The sequence below is a fragment of the Artemia franciscana genome, chromosome 17, assembly GCF_032884065.1.
Source record: "Artemia franciscana chromosome 17, ASM3288406v1, whole genome shotgun sequence".
Taxonomy (NCBI): domain Eukaryota; kingdom Metazoa; phylum Arthropoda; class Branchiopoda; order Anostraca; family Artemiidae; genus Artemia; species Artemia franciscana.
Genome location: NC_088879.1, coordinates 13,081,479 through 13,087,478, shown reverse-complemented (window position 1 = coordinate 13,087,478; position 6,000 = coordinate 13,081,479). Strand labels below are relative to the sequence as shown.

The 6,000-nt window shown below is 36.2% G+C and overlaps 1 protein-coding gene across 3 annotated transcripts in view; it reads right to left on the bottom strand.

Moving 5' to 3' along the window:
• Positions 1 to 6,000, bottom strand: part of LOC136037874 (lachesin-like) — a 368,714-nt gene that overhangs the window by 14,278 nt on the left and 348,436 nt on the right. The gene's annotated exons all lie outside the window — the stretch shown is intronic.

Here is a 6,000-nt window from a genome sequence, read left to right as displayed (position 1 = left end):
GCAATTTCAAAGCGGAATGAGCAGTTCTTCCACCAGGCAGCAATGTTGCGGCTATTCCGGACAACGCAATTGCCAACGCTATATCATTTTTTGATCGAATTGATGCCAGAATCAGTTTTATCACAAACGTTTTACCAGTACCTCCTGGCGCATCCAAAAAGAAAATTTCTCCAACGTTGTTATAGACACAATGCATTTTCGTATCATAAATGTCTTTTTGTTCCGACGTTAACTAGGAAATGTTATTTTGTAAATACGACAATAGATCACTCGTACTGTAACTTTGCTCACGATCCAATTCTACACATGTCGAAACAGCAGCGATACGGTTAGGTGAAGGCATTCCCAAATCCTGAAGAGGTTTGTTTGCCATACGTACGCACAAATCTTCTATAATAACTAAAGTGTAGTTATAAATTTCTGATGTAAAATTAAAACTCATATCTGACGTCTCTAACTGTTTTCGATGGAGTATATCTTCGGACATTTTTGACTTATATTTTTCCCATAACTCTGTAAGAGCTGATGGAGAGCAAGTTGTTAAAATGATGCCAAACAATGCACGAATTTGACTTGGGGTTGACGTTTTCGCACGCGTCATTGATGCAGTTATCCCAGTGTTGGTCATTCTCTAATAAATTCAGAGCTTGGCATGCACTACGGTAAGTGTCATGTATAGTACCGTTTACAGTTCTCAAATACTCAAAGGATGTCGGACCGGGTACATTCACCAAAAGCAGGCGTAGAAAGAAGCATTCATGTTGATTGGGGTGAACGGTGTAGAGTCTTCCTATCGTGGTATCTTTGAAGATGGTAGGTTGGCCGTCGACTGACTTACCCTGTTTTCGACGTTCAAATACTTTATTTTTAGTATTCCACGTGTAATACGAAGGCACTTCAGTATACAGCAGTTTTTTTGCAAAAGAATCATGTTTGCAAAGCGAAAAAAAAGCTGTTAATGTTGTATCCGGTGGATTCAGGGCTCTTTGTTGCACGTTGGTTTCCGTGAAATAAACACGTTGACCATTCTGTAAATGTACCGTAAATGTACCGCTAAGTGAACAACAGCTGGACTACGTTCATGTATCGGAAATGAAAGAATTTGCCAAACAGCTTCATTACTGCTTATGTATCTTCCAGCCTGATATTCTACGATTTCGTCGAAATCTTTGATTTCGGGCTGCAACCCAAAAACTGCCATGTCACTGCCTTTGTTGACGTATTAACATATGTATTTGATTGCCTTTACGGAGTTACAGTATTCAACGTTTATGTGTGCATTAAATGTTTTTGATAATAATGGGGAATATGGAACAACCCACTGGTTATCTACTTCGATGGTGGTACCGTTACGCTTCTTTATTATTGCTGTTTTACCGCCATCTTCAGTAGATCTTCTTCTATATTGTGGGTAACCATCATTGCCAGTAATTGTGTTTGATACTAAAAGTCGAGGATATTGCTTTGTGCACCTTCCTTTGGCCATGCATGGTGAATTTTCGTTCAGTGCACCGCAAGGTCCATGTATCATATTTTTTACAATAATATCATGTAACCACTTATCGACATTTTTATCAGGTATTTCAGCGGAAATCACATGATCAATTTCGTTCGAAGTAATTTTTTTATGTAGCCAGATTAGTATATGTGCGTGTGGCAAACTTCGTTTTTGCCATTCCACTGAGTACATCCAGCACCGCACTGACCCAAACACTTCAAGTTTTACTATGTACTTTATCAGTGATTTCAACTTTTGCCGGAAGACACGGGCCGTAATGTCATGCCTATGAACCGCCGATTGTCCTTGAAGTAAAAGCTGCAGTATCTCGTCCCAAGATTGATTACATGTAAATGTAATAAACAAATCGTAACATATGACGGGGACTGCCAGCATATGACGAAGGTAAAATTGTTAATCTTCCAACGTTTGTGGTATTACCGTCATTTATAACTGCATCTCGCAAATGAATGTATTGTTCAGAGCGGAGCTTGGTCTGATTCAGGCGGATATATAGCAAACGTTCTGATTCAATTTTAGCATACATATCAACGACAAATTGGTGAAACAATTCACGGCATTTTAAAATACAATTTTCTTCATCCTGCCGAATCATTAGTCTATAGGAATAATAATGCATTGCACTGCATTTCTTATTCATTTCTTTGTTAGTGGCTGGATTCATCAATTTAATATTAAAGTGATAGCCGTCGGCTCCATCCAAAAAAATGATAGGATATTGTAGGGCATCGTAGCATCGATGAGTTTCAGCAATTCTTAACAACTGAGCGTTTTGCTTATGAAGAATAATATCTCGAGGTAAAAACTGATCACCGACCATAACGATTGCCACTTCGTCGATAGTTGGAGCATTGTATCTACGCACATGTTGGCCAGGAGGTGTTTTGTCAGCGGAAATAACAATTTTATGCGTATCAGTAGGCATCAAATCGATGGCTGTTTTGAACAGACGCACTAAATTATTATTTTCGTGGAAAAGATGTTGCAATTGGGAAACGATTGTCCTTTCAACGTTGGGAGAAATTTCGCAACGTGCATTCAATTCAGAATTTCTATCACTGATGAAGTACAATTGTAAAAATTTATGATTCTCGCCTGAGAATGGTAGAAGGGACCCTGCTCTATGATAAATTTGCCCTTTTACTTTGAAAGTAGACATAAATTGATCTGGATTTTCGATTTGGGCTCCAAACGACGTCATTTGGAAACATGAGTTGTATTTTCAGATTTTTGACAAAAAACGCTTAGATTCTGACGTAGTTCCAGTAAGGAAAGTCTTCAATGGCTCTGGTGGTGCAGCCAATAGAGAAAGTTTAAGTTTTCCTGAGGCGCAACACATTCCCATTGTTTCACCATTGAATTTCAAGGCCTTGCAATAGGGACAAATTTTAGACATTGTCCCGATTTGAACACATCTACTCAAGCTATAATCATCGACTGGGCTGTACCTGAATGCCAGGCGATAACTTTCAGGTTGCTCTGATTCCTCGGCACGCTTTCTTTTCTTACTTTCTCTATCTGCAGCAAGCCTGATTTCTTGCTGTTCTTGTGATTCCTCGCCACGCTTTCTTTTCTTAATTTCTCTATCAGCAGCAAGCCTGATTTCTTGCTGTTCTTGTGATTCCTCGGCACGCCTTATTTTTTCACTTTCTCTTTTAGCAGCAAGTCTGCTTTCGCGTTGCTTTGGTAGTTCCTCGGCACGCTTTCTGTTCTTTCTTTCTCTATCAGCCTCAAGCCTGTTTCCTTGCTGTTCTTTTGATTCCTCGGCACGCTTTCTTTCTCTATCAGCCTCAAGCCTGTTTCCTTGCTGTTCTTTTGATTCCTCGGAACGCTTTCTGTTCTTTCTTTCTCTATCAGCCTCAAGCCTGTTTCCTTGCTGTTCTTTTGATTCCTCGGCACGCTTTCTTTTCTAACTTTCTCTTTTTGGCATACACTCTTTGACCATCTTCATCGGCTTTTGCCATTGTAAGTTCATGAGTCATTTTAAACTTAAACATTAATAGATTTCTACGTGAACATATATGTCTTATATATCTTTAATGACGTCACCGTCATGGCAAAAATGACGACAACTAACTTCATGATTAAATATCTTTAATGACGTCACCGTCATAGCAAAAATGACGACAACTAACTTCATGACGTCAGTCGACACAGAAACATGACGTCACCTGACAGACAGAAAGACACACAGACAGACAACTTATTTTTATATATATACTAGCTGTTGGGGTGGCGCCTCGCGCCACCCCAACACCTAGTTGGTGGGGGCGCTTCGCGCCCCCCCCCAAGCCCCCCCGCGAGCGTAAGTCGTTACGCGCCATATTAGTTACGCGCCATTGTAGTTGTGTCCCTATGTCCCACCTGTGAATATAGATATATATATATATATATATATATATATATATATATATATATATATATATATATATATATATATATATATATATATATATATATATATATATATATATATATATATATGTTTTTAACTACGTAAAACTTGCGAATATACAACATTCTTTGCTTTCCCATTGTCTGTGCATATAAATAGATTGTCAGGTTTACCGACTCTTGAACATGCAACATATAATGGTCCATGGGAAAACAATCCGTATTTAGATCTATACCTCATGATTCTAATGATTGCCCTTGAGCTTTGTTGATGGTGATTGCTAATCGACCATTCCCTGAGTCACCATCGTCATTTATATATCCCCCTGTGCACCCCGGCGTCCCCTTTGTAGTTATGTCCCTGTGTCCCGGTCGTCGTCATTTATACTCCCTGTGTCCCGGTGCTTTGTTGATTGCTAATCGAACATTCCTTTTGTCCCGGTCGCTTTCTCTTTGAGTGTCGTCATTTATTTAGATTGTCAGGTTTACCGACTCTTGAACATGCAACATATAATTGTCCATGGGAAAAACAATCCATATTCAGATCTATACCTCATGATTCTAATGATTGCCCTTGAGCTTTGTTGATGGTGATTGCTAATTGAACATTCCCTGTGTCCCGGTCGTCATTTATATTCCCAGTATCCCGGTCGTCATTTGTGTCCCAGTGTTCCCCTTTTAGTTTTTTTTTATTGGTTTTGACCTTTTTTTAGGTTTTTTAGTTTTTTTCTTTTTTCTTTTTAGTTTTTTTTGAAGTTTTTATCTTTTTAGTTTTTTTTAATTTTATTTATATTTTTTCAGTTTTCTTTTTCTCCTTTATTTTTCAGTTTTTTTCCTCTTTTTAGTTTTTTTTTCTTTTTTATTTCTTTTAGTTTTTACCTTTTTTAGTTTTTTTTAGTTTTTTAGATGAAAAATTTTTTTAGTTTTTTTCCTTTTTTTTCGTTTTTTCTTTTTACTTTTTTTTTTAGTTTTTATCTTTTCTATTTTTTTTTATTTTTATTCTTAATTTTATTAGTTTTCTTTTTCTCTTCTATTTTTCAGGTTTTTCCTTTTTTTTAAGTTTTTTTTTTTAGTTTTTATAGTTTTTTTAGTTTTTTAGTTGTTTTAGTTTTTTAGCTTTTTTATTTTTTTTATTAGTTTTTAGCGTAAGTCGTTACGCGCCATATTAGTTACGCGCCATTATAGTTGTGTCCCTATGTCCCACCTGTGAATATAGATATATATATATATATATATATATATATATATATATATATATATATATATATATATATATATATATAAATATATATATATATATATATATATATATATATATATATATATATATATATATATATATATATATATATATGTTTTTAACTACGTAAAACTTGCGAATATACAACATTCTTTGCTGTCCCATTGTCTGTGCATATAAATAGATTGTCAGGTTTACCGACTCTTGAACATGCAACATATAATGGTCCATGGGAAAACAATCCGTATTCAGATCTATACCTCATGATTCTAATGATCGCCCTTGAGCTTTGTTGATGGTGATTGCTAATCGACCATTCCCTGAGTCGCCATCGTCATTTATATATATCCCTGTGCACCCCGGCGTCCCCTTTGTAGTTATGTCCCTGTGTCCCGGTCGTCGTCATTTATACTCCCTGTGTCCCGGTGCTTTGTTGATTGCTAATCGAACATTCCTTTTGTCCCGGTCGCTTTCTCTTTGAGTGTCGTCATTTATTTAGATTGTCAGGTTTACCGACTCTTGAACATGCAACATATAATTGTCCATGGGAAAAACAATCCATATTCAGATCTATACCTCATGATTCTAATGATTGCCCTTGAGCTTTGTTGATGGTGATTGCTAATTGAACATTCCCTGTGTCCCGGTCGTCATTTATATTCCCAGTATCCCGGTCGTCATTTGTGTCCCAGTGTTCCCCTTTTAGTTTTTTTTTATTGGTTTTGACCTTTTTTTAAGTTTTTTAGTTTTTTTCTTTTTTCTTTTTATTTTTTTTGAAGTTTTTATCTTTTTAGTTTTTTTATTTTATTTATATTTTTTTAGTTTTCTTTTTCTCCTTTATTTTTCA